Source organism: Rhinolophus hipposideros (assembly GCF_964194185.1).
Source record: "Rhinolophus hipposideros genome assembly, chromosome: 3".
Taxonomy (NCBI): domain Eukaryota; kingdom Metazoa; phylum Chordata; class Mammalia; order Chiroptera; family Rhinolophidae; genus Rhinolophus; species Rhinolophus hipposideros.
This window is the reverse complement of record NC_138049.1, coordinates 59,319,566-59,334,142: the sequence shown is the minus strand read 5'-3', so window position 1 is coordinate 59,334,142 and position 14,577 is coordinate 59,319,566.

The window sequence follows — 14,577 nt, the reverse complement described above, 5'->3', positions numbered from 1 at the left end:
TTACTTTATATATTTTGAGACAATATCGAGTTATTGTGCTTTTTAAGTTTACCCTGATCCTTGGAAAATATATTGCTTACTTTAGACAAGCTCACAGATGTTGTTTCATCCGGGTAAACTCTTCTTCCTGTTTCACTAGACAGGAAGTAGCAAGCAGCGCCACGATGATGTTATGAATCATGGCAAGGATAAAGAAGCTTTAAAAGGCATGTCCATCAGCTTTTTCTAAGAGAGAGAGCAAAGTTTCCAGGAGCCTGGAAGCTCCTGCTGCTTTCTGTTCTCCTTCCTGCTTTATTCAACCTGAGATAGTGCACAGGCTGAGAGTGATTATAAAAAACGTGATTAAAGTAACTTAGAAATTTAGGTATAAAATACAGCATTTAAGTTTAAAATATATTAGCTTCCCCGTAGAATTTTGGATTATTCGGTTTAACTAGGATCTCTGCTTCTGGCATTGCCTCAATCCATTCTCAACCATCCGTTAGATCCCTTTAAAACATTATCAGAACACATCATTCCTCCACTGGAAACTGTTTAATGGTTCCCATCTCACTTGGTGAAAGTCAAGCTGATTAATGACCCAAATAATCCCACCATACTATGACCCCTGTGATCCACAACGCCCACCCTTGCCTCTTTCCCCCTTTCTCACTTTTTTTCAATCACACTGACTTCTTGCTCTTCTAACAGGTCAGGCAAGCTTCTGCATGAGAGCACGCAAATTCCCTCTGCCCTCTGTCTGAAAAGTGATTCCTGTTCACACTTATATAGGTCATTTCTTCACCTCCTTTAGGTTTACTCAACTGGGTCTTCTCACAAAGATTTTCCTTGGACTTCTCTATCCCCTTTGCTCTTGTCACAGATCTTATCACCACCCAATATACCATATCTTTATTTACCTTGTTCATTGTCTTACTCCCCATATTAGAATGGAAAACTTATGAGGACAGAGAATTTTAAAATTTAGTTTCCTTGGTGCCTAGAACAGTGCTTATACATGTACTAGGCCCTTAATTTTTTTAAATAAATTTTTAAAATAATTTTTAAATAATTTTAAACAAATGACTAGATTTCAATAATTTTGATCATGTGTTTTGTAATTAACTTAATAAATTTATCTGTTAAGTCTAGATTATTTGGAGCAAGATTTTTGGCAGTGCCATCAATAACAACAATACTGGGTGTAGTGTATATCAGAATGACCTACAAGTTTTGTTAAAACACTGTTTGCTAGTTCCTAGTCTCAGAGTTTCTGAACCAGTAGGTATTGGGTGGGGACAGAGAATATGCATATCTAACAAGTTTCCAAGTGATGCTTTTGCTTCTGATTTTGGGTTCACCATGAGAGCCACTGGTTTGGAATACTGGTTCTTAATGTTGCCTATTCATTGGAATCCCCTGGGAAATTTTTAACATATTACTACCTGGATGCCACACCTAGAAATTCTGACTAACTTGGTCCAAAATGAGGCCTGAGCTTGGGTTTTAAAAAAGATTCTCAGGTGATTTTTTTTAAACTCTTAATTTTTAAAGAATTATGCATTCACAGAAGTTGTGAAAAGAATACAGAGAGGGACTGGACACCATTCGCTCAGATTCTTTCAATATTAACATCTTGCAAAACTATTGTAGTATATTAAAATCATGAAGCTGACACTGATACAATCCACAAAGTATATACTGGTATCACCAGTTTTACATGCTCATCTGTGTATGTGTGTGTATGTGTCATTCTATGCAATTTTACCCCATGTGTAGAGTCACATAGCACCACTATCGTCCAGATACAGAATTGTTATATCACCACAAATATCCTACATGCTCACCTTTCATAGTCACACTCAGCCCCACTCCCCAGCATTCCTAACCCTTGGCAACCACTGATATCTTCCCTATCTCTATCATTTTGTTATTTCAAGAATGTTATACAAATGAAATCATACCATATGTAACTTTTTGAAATTGGCCATTTTCACTAAGCATAATATCCGTGAGGTTCATCCAAATTATTGAGTGTGTCAATATTTCATTTTTTTTATTGATGAGAAGCATCCTATTGTATGAATGCACCAGTTTATTTACCCATTCACCCATTGAAGGACTTTTTCTCCAGATTTTGACCACTACAAATAAAGCTGTGAACTTTCATGTACAGGTTTTTATATGATCATAAGTTTCCCTTTCTGCTGGATAAGTGACCCAATGTGCAGCTGCTGGGTCATGTGGTAAGCACATGATTAGTTTTGTAAGAAATTGAAACTGCTATATACTTTTTTAGTGTAGCTGTACCATTTTATATTCTGATCAACAATGTATCAGTGGTCCAGGTTTTCTGCATCCTGGCCAGAATTTGGTGTTACCAAACCTTGTAAGTCACTCATTTATATATATAACAATGTCTCATTGTGGTTAATTTACATCTCACTAATGGTTAATGATACTGAATATTTTCCTATGTGCTTATATCCTTTTTGGTGAAATGACTCTTCATATATTTTGCCTGTCTTCCAATTACATTATTTTGCTTTTATATTATTGAGTTTTGTGTGTGTCTGTGTATTTTTTTAATATGCAAAACCTTTTAAGCATGTTATTTCCCAGTTGTAGCTTTTTTGTTTTGTTTTGTTTTGTTTTTTTGGGGTTTTTTTCCCCCATTCTCTTCACAAGGTCTTTCACAGTGAAGTATATTTTTTAAATTTTGATAAGGTCCAATTTACCAAGTTGTTTTTTAATTAATTGTGCTTATATTGTCAAGTCTAAAATCTTTTTGCTTGCCCTAGAGACTTAAAATTTTCTTCTGTATTTTTTATTTTATTTGAATTTTGCATTTTACGTTTAAGTCTGTGATCTTTTTGAGTTAGTGCTTTCTTACAAGATATGACATGTAGGTAAATGTTCATATTTTTTGGACGTGTGCTTCAGTTGCTCCAGCACCATTTGTTGAAAATTCTCCAGCAAAGTTTGAAAACGATTGCAGACTTTGGCATATTAAGACTCTTGGATCTACCAAAGTAGATCTATTGCTGCATTCCACAAATCATTAAGAAATGTGTTTCAAGTGTCAAACTTATTAATACATGTGGAGTTTAACTAGTTCGAATATTCTGAGTTGAGGTTCAGATTTATAAATACATTTCTTCACTTTCTTCTCCACCTTCCTCCCTTCCCTCTTTTCCTTTATTCTTCTTCCTCACCTTCCTTTTATTCTTCTTCCATTTCTTCTCCATTTTCTACTCCTTGTAACAAGACTAGGTTTCAGATACTGGGGATGTATTTATTGGGTTAGTTCAAAAGTAATTGTGGTTTTGCAATTATTTTTAACCTTTTAAACTGCAATTACTTTTGCACCAAACTAACAGCAACTAACAAATCATACTTGTTTTCGTGGAACTTATATTCTGCACGATCAAGGCAAATAATGTAAACAAGTCAAAATAATACATACAGGTTCAGAGAGTCATCAGTGTTTGCAGACTAGTAAATGTTGGTAATATGATAAAATTTATTACCATAGAGAAGAGAACCATTATTACCATTTATTACCATAGAGAAGAGAAGGCTACTTTAAATCAAGTTGTAATCAAAGTCGTTTTTTTTTTTTTTTGGGGGGGGGACTGATATTTAGGCTGAATCATGAACTAAAGAGATAAAAGGAGGTAGTTGGGTTAATATCTAGGGAAAGGGTGTTCCAGGTTGATGGAACAGTTGGTACAGAGGCCTTAAATTTTCATTGAAATTGATCCTTTTTGAAGAAGACACAGAAGGTCATTGTGGCTAAAGTTGGGAAGCATAGTTTGATTCTGTTTTGGGGTTGATTGGCAGAGGCCAAATCATGTGGGTTCTTTCAGTTGGAGGTGAGAAGTTTGCATTTTATTTTCATTCTATGGGACAATATTGGTGGGTTCTAAACAGGTAAGTAATGTGATTCACATATTTTAGTGATCACTTGGGCTAGTAGTCAGGGAATTCACATGTGGGGAAACCAAAGGGAAACAGGCAAATCAGAATATTCTTAGAGGACTTTCAGTGAGAGAGGATGATGATGTGGGCCAGGGAGACAGCAGTGGAGATGGAGAGAAGTACTTGGAGTCCAAGTAAATTTGTAGTAAAGCCAACATGTACATGTAGTAGATATAGGGAGTGAGTATAAAAGAGGAATCAAAGATTAATTATTTGATTTGAGAAGTTTTGTGAATAATGTTAAAATTTGCTGAGATGGGAGAAAACTAGTGGAAAATTATTTGGGAAGTGTTGAGTATCCAGTACCTGTTTTGTATTTGTTAATGTTGAGATTCTTACAATACATCCAAGTTGAGATGCTAAGTAGTCAAATGGAGATACAAATATGGAGATCAAGGGAAAGATCAGATACAAACACACACAGTTATCCTATAGTAATTAAAGCCTTAGAACTTGATGAAATCACATGGGGAGAAAATATAGATACAGAAGAGGACATACAGAGATGCCAACATATAGAGGTTGTCAAGGAGTGGAAGAGCTAGTGAGGCAAGAGGCAAAAAGGAGAATTCAGGATCCTAGAATACAACAGGGGAACATGTTTCAAGGAATGGTCAACTCAGCTGAATGCTGACAAGAGGTCAAGCCTAATGAGAATCTGAATAAGATAGAGAAGTGGTCTTGAGTGTTATGCACAACACTTTATTATTGTGGACTAATTACTAACCTAATTGATATGGAGAACAATTTGTTAAATGGGCACAGCCTCCATTGCCCAGATTCTGACTCCATCCCAGGCATCTTTAATGAGTGCCACATCCTCTCCAATCTCCCCCGTCTCTCACTTGGAACCAATTACAGATCTTTGCCATGCTGGAACCCTCATGTATCTGTGGGAGGTTTGTGGAGCCTCAATCCCTGAATCTTTCTATGGAATGGACATTGAGCTGATCTTGCCTCAATCTCCTGAGACCTTGGTACTACAAATTTATCTAAATGGTGTTGGTGCCTAGAGCTGTAACAATGCCCTGTGTTTCAGTTCCTGGCTTGGCCTTAATGGATTATTCTCTCCTTCTTGCCAGTTCAAATCTCTAATGGCTTCTCTTCAGTCTCAATCTTTTGTCATACTTCTCAAGCCTCCCTTCTTCTTCAGAAAGATTTACCTTGTATTATTTTATTGCAAATTCCTTTTCAAATAAGATAAAAATAACATGAGCTCACCACAGCCAGTTAAATAATGCCAAGATCTATAAAGAAATGTTGATAATTTCTCATTACCCTCTCTCCATTCCCGTACTTTGTAATTTTTTTAAATTGTCACTGAGACATTTATTTTTTAGCCCTATTTTCTAACTTGTTATTGGGAATTATCTATGGACCTTTGCATGTTTTTCTGATATCTACCCAAGTTGTTGAGTTCTATTTTTAATTCTTGTACTATATAATCTCTTGAATTTTCTTAGTATATATCATACATTATGTAAATAGGTATGTTTTTATTCCTCCATATTTAAATTTTTGTATTTTTTAGTTTCAATTACATTAACAGAACTGTCCAAAATAATTTTCACAATCACAAAAGTTGGCACAGGCATTCTTGCCTTGTTCTTGATTTGTGTGTTGTGATGTTGACATTTCATTATTCACTATGTAATGGTAAGTTTTTGGTAAATATCTGTTATCAATGTTTGTCAAAGTTAAGTAATTTCCTTCTATTTCTGTTATATTTAGAGTTTTTATTAGTATCGACTGTTAACTTTATTGGACCTTGTATAATCATGAATTTTTCACTACATAAATATCCTGATTCTGATCATTGTTTCTGGAATGAACCCTATTTAGCCATCATTTATTATGCTCTGTCTGTTTCTTTGTTTGCTTTTAATTTTATGGAAGTAAACCTGATGTAACATAATATTGACCATTTTAAAGTCAATTCAGAGGTATTCAGTACTTTTACAATGTTGTGCAAGTATCACCTTAATTTGTTCTAAAACATTTTCATCACCTAAAAGGAAACCCATTAAGCAGTTATTCCCTTTTCATTTTCTCCTTCTGCCATGTGCTGACGACCACCAATCTGTTCTCTTTGTCTCTATGGATTTTACCTATTCCATATATTTCACATAAATGGAATCCTACAGTATGTGGTGTTTTGTGACTCACTTCTTTCACTTAGTTTTCAAGTTTCAAACAAGGCATAGCATGCATCAGTACTTCATTCCTTTTAGTGGCTGAATAATATTCCATTGTATACCACAATTTGTTTATCCATTTATCCTTTTAAGGATTTTCACCTTTTAGCTGTTGTGAACAGTGTGCTATGAACATGCCTATATCTGCATTCATTTTGAGCACCTATTTTCATTTATCTTGGGTATACTGAGAGAATGTCCTGGGTTGTATTGTATTTTATATTTAACTTTTTGAGGAACTGTAAAACTGTGTTCCATAGTACATGAACCATGTTACATTCCCCCTAGCAATGCATGGTAGTTCCGATACCTCTAGCCGTTGTAGTCTACATGTTCCAGTCTTAACACCTCCTCTCCCCCCTTATATGTTATCATGGAGATAAAACACTAAGTTACAATTTGCTTACACACGAGTAGTTTTCCCTCTGCTTACATGTCTCTTTTACATGAAGGAAAAAACTTTCTGTTCCACCAGGCTAGACTAGAGCTAAAAGAAAGGATATCTCTAACTATATATAAAGACAGGAAGCAGTGTCCCCCGTTAGGGCCTTTGAAGGATTCTGATTTATCCTTTCTCATCAGGAAAGAGTCATTTTCTTGCTGTACTCATTTCCATTCTAGGCAGAGAGTTAGGGCAAAATTTTTTTTTTCCTTTCTAATTCTTATGCTTTGACTGTTCGCAATTGTAGCTCACTCTCCATCTTGTTTCCTAAAGGGGTTTATTCTTTCAGAATCCACATCTTAAAAAACAGTTCAACAGAATCTTTCTTGGTATTAAGTGAAAATATTTCTTAATTTTCTTAAGTAATTTAAGAAAACATTCAGTATTTTATGCTTTCAATTCTTTTATTTTAAAGCAACGTTGCAATTCTAATTTAGATTTAGATTGCCCAACCCCTATTCCCTCACCCTCCATATTGGTGGTAATTAAAGGAGTGTTTATTGTAATATATGCCATGAGGTAAAGTTCATATTTGAACAACTGTATGCTACAGAAGCTCAAAAGCAGGCTAAAATTAAAACAAAAAGTTTATAAAATGACTCTGAAACATTCTATTACTACGTTACTTATGTGTATATGACTGATAACTTCCCATCAGATTTTGGTGATATTTATTATAATGCACATGCATTTGTGTCCTTATCCTTTGAGTTAACTGAAATCTTCAAATAGAATTCTACATAGTTAAAGCCAGTTTTGAAAAGAAAAAAAGGGCTAATGCAATAGTGCTTTGTTGAGCTGTAACAAGGAGCTCTTCTAAACATAATTCAATTAGTTCAAATCGGTTATACTACTTTCCGTATTAGGTAAAACTAATATATGATAATAAAAGTTGGATCAATGTAAACTTGCAAACAGTATTAAAGATGAGTTTTGGATGAACTATTTAATACAGTTTAGAAAAGCAAATCCCAACATTATCAGATATGAAGAGAAATAAATGAAGGAAAACTGAATGATTAAATGCTTTCATCTGGAAATTTGATTTCAATATTCAGAAACTCTACAATTCTGATAATTCATCATGGTCTTTGTTTATTACTAATAAATTAGTGTGCTGATGGAAAGAATTCATTACCCTATCTGCACACTTCACTGGTTTCAGGTCATTTATTAATCTGTGTTATCTGGTGAGACTAAAACAGCTGTAATTACATTGTTAAACATTGATTAATAAGCAACTCTCATCACCAATAACAGAAACATGTAAAATGTGTATTCTTTCAAGTATTTAGCTTAAAGTTTTACTCTCCTCTAGGGAATACAAATTTCAGAATGCCATTAATATTCTTTCTGAGTGAACCTGATTTGCTTTTGCAGCTGCTTCCAGTCACGCCTATGAAACCTGATTACCAAAAAAATTAAATTACACTAAAGAAACTATCGTGGCCACAAAATAATATTAATTCCCTAAAATTAACATTCAAAATGAAGTATATTTTTATAATTTTCAGTTATTTTTCTTTAATTTAATGTTAAAAGTCTACTCAATCAAAGCTGTGTTTTTATTTCCTCTATTTTGATTATACGATTGAATACACATCCATTGCGGTTTGGAATTCAAATATTGTACAGATTGGCAACACTTCAGCCAGAAGCATATTAAAAAACTCTGTAGTTACTGTTTATTAGGTTTCCAGTATAATCAGGTTGATTTAAGTGTTACCAGAACATTATTACATGTCAGATATTTTAATTATCATTAAAAGTACACAAGCAGACTCCCTCTGACACATGAGCAAATCATACGATTTCCTTTCCATCAATACTATAGCACATAAAATGGTAATTTAAGAAATGGTTTTCTAGTAGATGTTTTAAGCAAAACCCAATCAAACGCATAACTTCTTAATAAAGTGCCTCTTGTGCTGTCAAAAATTCATCTTGAAATTTGAGGTGCCATGTAGTCTCTTGTACCTTTGTCACTGAACTGACTGCTGCCACTAATTTTCTCACACTTCTATATGAGTGTCAGGATCTTTACAAAGGTGGCTGTCATTTTTAGACAGGGTGATGGTGTGACAGGAACTGAGGGTGGGACTTACAGGTTCCAATCCCAGCTGTGTCACTAAATAGCAGTGATTTGTAGAAGTTACCTAAACTCTCATACTGTGAGAAGGAAAAGAGATATTTTCTAAAGGTGGCTAGCACAGTGTGGCTGACTTACAATAGACAAGTAAATGTTATTTCCCCTTGCACTCAGATTTTTAAGCAATGTAGTCAATCATCTGCTGAGATTTTTAAGATTGCCAGGATGGTCTTCCTGTTCCCCAGATATCTCATCTAACAGCTGACTTCTGACACCTGAAAATCTATTGGTTATGATACCAAGCTTCTATCAGTTATATACATCTAACTGCATTCAAATATTGCAATTAAAAATATTTAGAATTATAGTATTTCCAAAGATCAGTACTGAGATTAAAAAATACTACAAAAAATAAATAAAAAGGTACAGATGTGAAAAGAAAGGCCGTGGATGAGGACAACATCAGGACAAAGGGAGGACTATGTGAGGCACTGAGAACGGGTCTTAAGGGCTGGGTAAGGAGGACAGGAAAAATAGACATAGGTCCAGGTCATTAGTGCAAAGGAAAAACCCCACCTACTCCATGGAGAAACCTGGTATCATCCAACTAACAAACAACTCAGTGCTGCAAACAGGAACTACACACGTTAGGACGCTTTGAAGTACACATCACACTAGCCAAAAGGAGCACTTATTGGGAAGACTTTTAGAGCTCATGTAATTGCCAAGAAGCTGGAAGGATAGGTTAGGAGAATGGATTGAATTAAGGGCTTCATAGCAGTAGAAGTAGAGAAAGTACTACCAAAGTTTTTAGCAGGAATAGCCTGGCCAGGCTGCTACTGCTGCTGCTAAGGAAATGAGCAGAACTCCCTTTGTCTAGAATAAATCCTAACTGCCTAGTTAGCATTGCTTACTTCCTCCAAATTTAGACTCTTGGGAGGACACATCTATATTCAATGATCTTAGGTCCAGAGACTTACCTTAGTGGGCAGAGAGGGAAGCAATATGAAAACTCCTTCTGGATTTCTTAGTCAAGGACAGAAGCACTTTTCTCCTGTTCTCCAATTTCCAGGCTTTGTCTCCCACTTTCTAAACCAAATCAGAAGACAAAGGAAACCAGTTGAAGTGGCCATAACAATCAGCCTTCTCTAACACAGAGCAGAGTAGAGAAGAGACAAAAAGATATCTCTAGCACATCCTCCAGAAAGAAAATAAATGTTTTCCTTCAGCAAGTTGCCCAGATTCAACATTATAGCATTTTCGTCAAGGAACAAGAGATGGACCCCCATGGAAGAGGTGAGGGAGGGAAGGGAATGAACTCAAGTATTTATTCTATTGGCTCTCTCTATGCAATGATCCAGTCACCACATCGTCTCTCCTCCATTGAGAATTTTTTTGGCATTCTCGTTCCAGATTCTTAGTGTCTTTGTTTTGATTCTTAAGCAAGTTGTCCTAGTTATTATCCCAAACTATATACACTGGGATTTTGCTAAGTCATTGTAAACATGGTTTCTGTTGTGAAACTGCCTTTAGTGAAATCCTTTTAAGATTTCATTGGCATTTTCCTGAATACTCCTCCAGATGATGCCCAAACAGATTTGCTTCTTCTACAATGTGTTCTATAGTGAGTGAAGGGCACTGCAGTGAAGTTTTCACACATAGCTCTTTAAGAGCCAATCCTTCATATTTAAAGGCAAATTTAAAATGGATTTTGTAAGGAAATTTTTCTAAATTGAAAATATACTTTTAACCTCTCTATTTTATATGAATATTTGTTCTTACGTTTCTCATTTCTTGAGCCTATTCCTTTGATTTTTCACATGTCAAATCATTTTCACAAATTGTAGTTTCTTCCCCTCCCCCCTCTCTTTTTACCTTCCCAAATGATTGACCACATTCCATAATTTCAAGGTTGGTGACTCTGACTTGTTATTTTTATGTTACACATGGCCTATGTGTAAAATTGATTGAAGGTTTCATGAAGTCAGGTATGTTTTTTTGTGTGTGGGTGTGGCACTTTCATATACTGCAGAATTTTTGGCAGCACCGGTACTCATGTATTTTGGGCAACACTTCCAGCTTCCTAAGAATAACACAAGTCTTTGAAAACACTAACTCATAATCTGACATTCTGATGAATGTGATCTTGAAGTTCATCTATAAGAAGAAACACAGGTGACTATAAATCATTTGGTACCGTCTAGGTACAGATATGAACTAATAGAAAACCTGGAGAACCAACATATTGAACTGGAGGAATTTCATTGGCTCCTGGCCCCAAATTCTGCCAGTCTCTGAGGCCTGATGTTAATCCTTTTTCTACCTAAACCATTTTGCCATGCTGTTTTGACCATAACCACTTCAATTCTCTTGACTGTACCATTCCAAACTTCAATACCCAAATGAGTCCACTTGTACACATCAAGTATGCCTTCATATTCCCCCAGTTCTGAAACCATCTGACTTATGAGAGAACTACTGAACAGCTTAACACACCAATCTAAAGATATTTGGCCTTATTGATTATTCTAGCCAGCAGCTCTGGGTTGTAGGCTTCAGAGTCAAACTTCCCTAGGGGTCTAGTTCCCAGAACAGGGATAATTAATAATTCAGTTCCTTTTAGCCTATCTCCATTTTCAATCCCTTCTAGAAGTACAATAGTGTTGTTTCTTAACAACCACCTACTAAATGGGCCCTTATTTCCCACCTACAGATCTGTTTCTGAATAGTGACTTTTTTTTCTTCCTAAATTTCCTAGGCCATCAACCAGATTATAGCTGTGCTCTGCCTTCCTGCTGGGATCTCACACCTGCTTTTACAAACCCCCTTTTGACTTTTGTCTGAATCCAAATTGAGTTTATCACATTCGTTGTACATTGTTCATGGCTCATTCTACCTCCTACATCCCTTCCCCTTTCAAGTGCACTTTGTAGTTAGTCTCACAGTAAATCTAACTATTGAATCCTAAACCTAATCTCCACACCTGTTTTGCCCTGGTGGGGTTAGATCAAAGTCCAAGTGGCTTCATCCCTGGCACTCTTTTGTTTGCCTGATCGGAGCTTCACATCTCATATAGCAGTCCACTGTAAGACATGTCCCCGCACCCTATGTTTTCTTGCTCCCTCAGTTAATTCCATAGCACACTGTTACTCTAAGCTTCCTGAGCTCTCTACATCTGTTGCCAGCTTGTGAATCACTAAAAAAAAAAAAAAAAAAGTCAGAAGAATGACAATGGAATCAAGTACAGATTCATTGTTACTCCTCAGATAGACTTTACTTTTAAATTTTTATTTATTTTTAAAACAGTTTTTTTTTTTAATTTTCCAATTACAATTAACATAGAATATTATATTATTAGGTTGGTACAAAAGTAATTGTGGTTTTTGCAATTATTTTTAATCTTTTAAACTGCAATTACTTTTGCACCAACATAATAGTTTCAAATGTACAACATAATGATTAGACATTTGCATAACTTACGAGGTGATCACCCCAATGAACCTAGTTCCCATCTGACATCCTACATAGTTATTACAATATTATTGACTAATGGTAATGTCTGTATTCATTAGAGGTTGTTTTACACTTTTTCATTTCCTTCTAGCTTCTAAGAACACTCTGCTCCTATCCTCGTTCCTTCAGCTCCTTTATCTCTCTGTCACTACCTCTTGCTCTTCCTCTTTGAGCAAATAAGCAGCATGCCTTTTAATTTTGCTAAGAGAACCATGGACATACAAGGGGAGCTCCCTAAAATGCCTTTATTTATCCTAATATGTCTCACAATTAGCCTTTTTCTCCATTTTTCTTTGGTCTAGCAGAAAGACATGCCTGTCACCATTCTCAAACACAACTTCTCCAATTTTCATAATTATATTTATTGACATAGTTCTCTCCTTTTAATTTTCAATCATTTCATCTTGGTCACCAGACAAGCTGAAATGTTTCCTTTCTTTGCTCCTCATACCCCTTAAGCTCCTGTGGAATTTCCTTTTCATCCTTCCCCAATGAGTGGGACCATAGTTTTCACTCATCCATCTCCTAACATTTTACCTCTCAGTTGCTTAAAATATCTTTTTTTTTCTTTATGTATTATAACTTGTACACCAACAAGTGTATACATAATTGTTAAAAAAATAATACAGTGAGATTTCATGTGCCTGTCCAGGTTAAGAACAGATTATGACAAATATAATCAAATGGGCTTTTGGTAATTGCCACCCTTTTTCTAGGCTTTCTTTATGATTTTAGGTCTCTGTGTGTGTATATTCCTAATTAATACATTTTTTTATATTAACGCAATATTTCTCACAATTATTTTCCATCTCAGTAGATACCCCTCTGGTGTGTTTTCAGAGCCCCTGTGCTTGTATCTGTTGCAGCGCATATCACATTTACTTTCTTGTCAATCTCTTAGTCTATGAACTCTTTGTGCATTTCATTTCTTTATTCTCAGAACTTAATCAGTTCCCAGAACATAGTAAGCATTCAGCAAATATGAATTAAATAAATTGATAAAAGAAGACATTGGGGGCACAGCCTCATAGTAGGTTCAGAGTTCCTATATTTTCATATTAAAACATTTACGTAGATGGACACATTTTTTTGAGTGGAAAAAATTTCAATCACAAAGATTAAAACAAAAAAGCATGTTCTAGTTAAGTTTCTCTTGTAATCCCAGTTCTGTCATTAACTGACCGCCATCTTGGGCAATTCACTTAACCTCTTGATCCTCTGTTACCTAATCTCTAAAATGGGGCTGGACTAAATGATCTCCTAAGTCCTTTCCAGCTGTGAAATTCTATGATTGTCATCAATGATTGTATAAATAAAAAAAATTTAATTAACAAGAATAGCTTAATCCCTAAGCATTATCATTAAATGGAGATTTTACTTTTTGAAAGAGCAATTATTTTACAGTCACAGTAGGAAAAGAAAGATTTCGCATATCTTCCTTTCTAGCCACAATTCAGCTTCATCAATGGTCATTTTTACATAATGTGAATAGTGTTCCTTCTAGTCATGTGGGGACTTTTCATCCTTTAAAGGGGTATCACTGAGAGATCTCTTTTTTATTTAATCAGTGAATTCATTAATTAGCTTAAAGTAGGTGTATTACTTGTCTTTCCCTAGTCTAATGAAATCTGCTAGGCTCTCCCCCAAAATCTAATTAGACACTCTAGACTATAATTATTAGGTAACCACACTGGGAGAATTTCTTAGATAAACTACTGACCTTGGCTTTCATATGCTCCTGGACCTTTCCAAACCCATCTCTACCCACTAGCCCAAGTTCCCCTGTCTTAACCCTCTGGTCTTTCCTCCTTATTGTTTCTCTGTCTTCCTGCCTATCCCTAGATTACATGGAGAGACTTCTGGGTAATATTCCCTCCCTAAATTAGTCCACATCTGACTTCCCTCCATAAATCTTTCTCTTGAAGGAAACTCTTCATTCACTATGTGATTGTTTCAGACTCTGTACACATAATAATTCAATGTCAGTTAATGAAAATAATGTAAATATAAAAAGTAATACATAGTCATTGTACATTTTTAGTAGCTGTTTTGTATTATAAATGACAAACAATGTTTACGTATGAAAAATGTACATTTTGATAAGTTAACACCTGTATACAAATCCATCAACAGGATCAAGATAAGGAACATATCTTTCATTCCCTAAACTAATCTTATAACCTTTTGTAATTCATGTTTTCCACCCTCTCCGCACTCCTGTTACTCTCTTCCTGCTACTTCCCAAGCGCCACTCACTTGCTTTCTGATACTATAGATTATATAGTATCCTTTTCTAGAATTTTATATAAATGGAATAACAGAATAGGCATACTTTTTGTGTGGCTTCTTTCACTCAGCATACTATTTTGATGTTCACT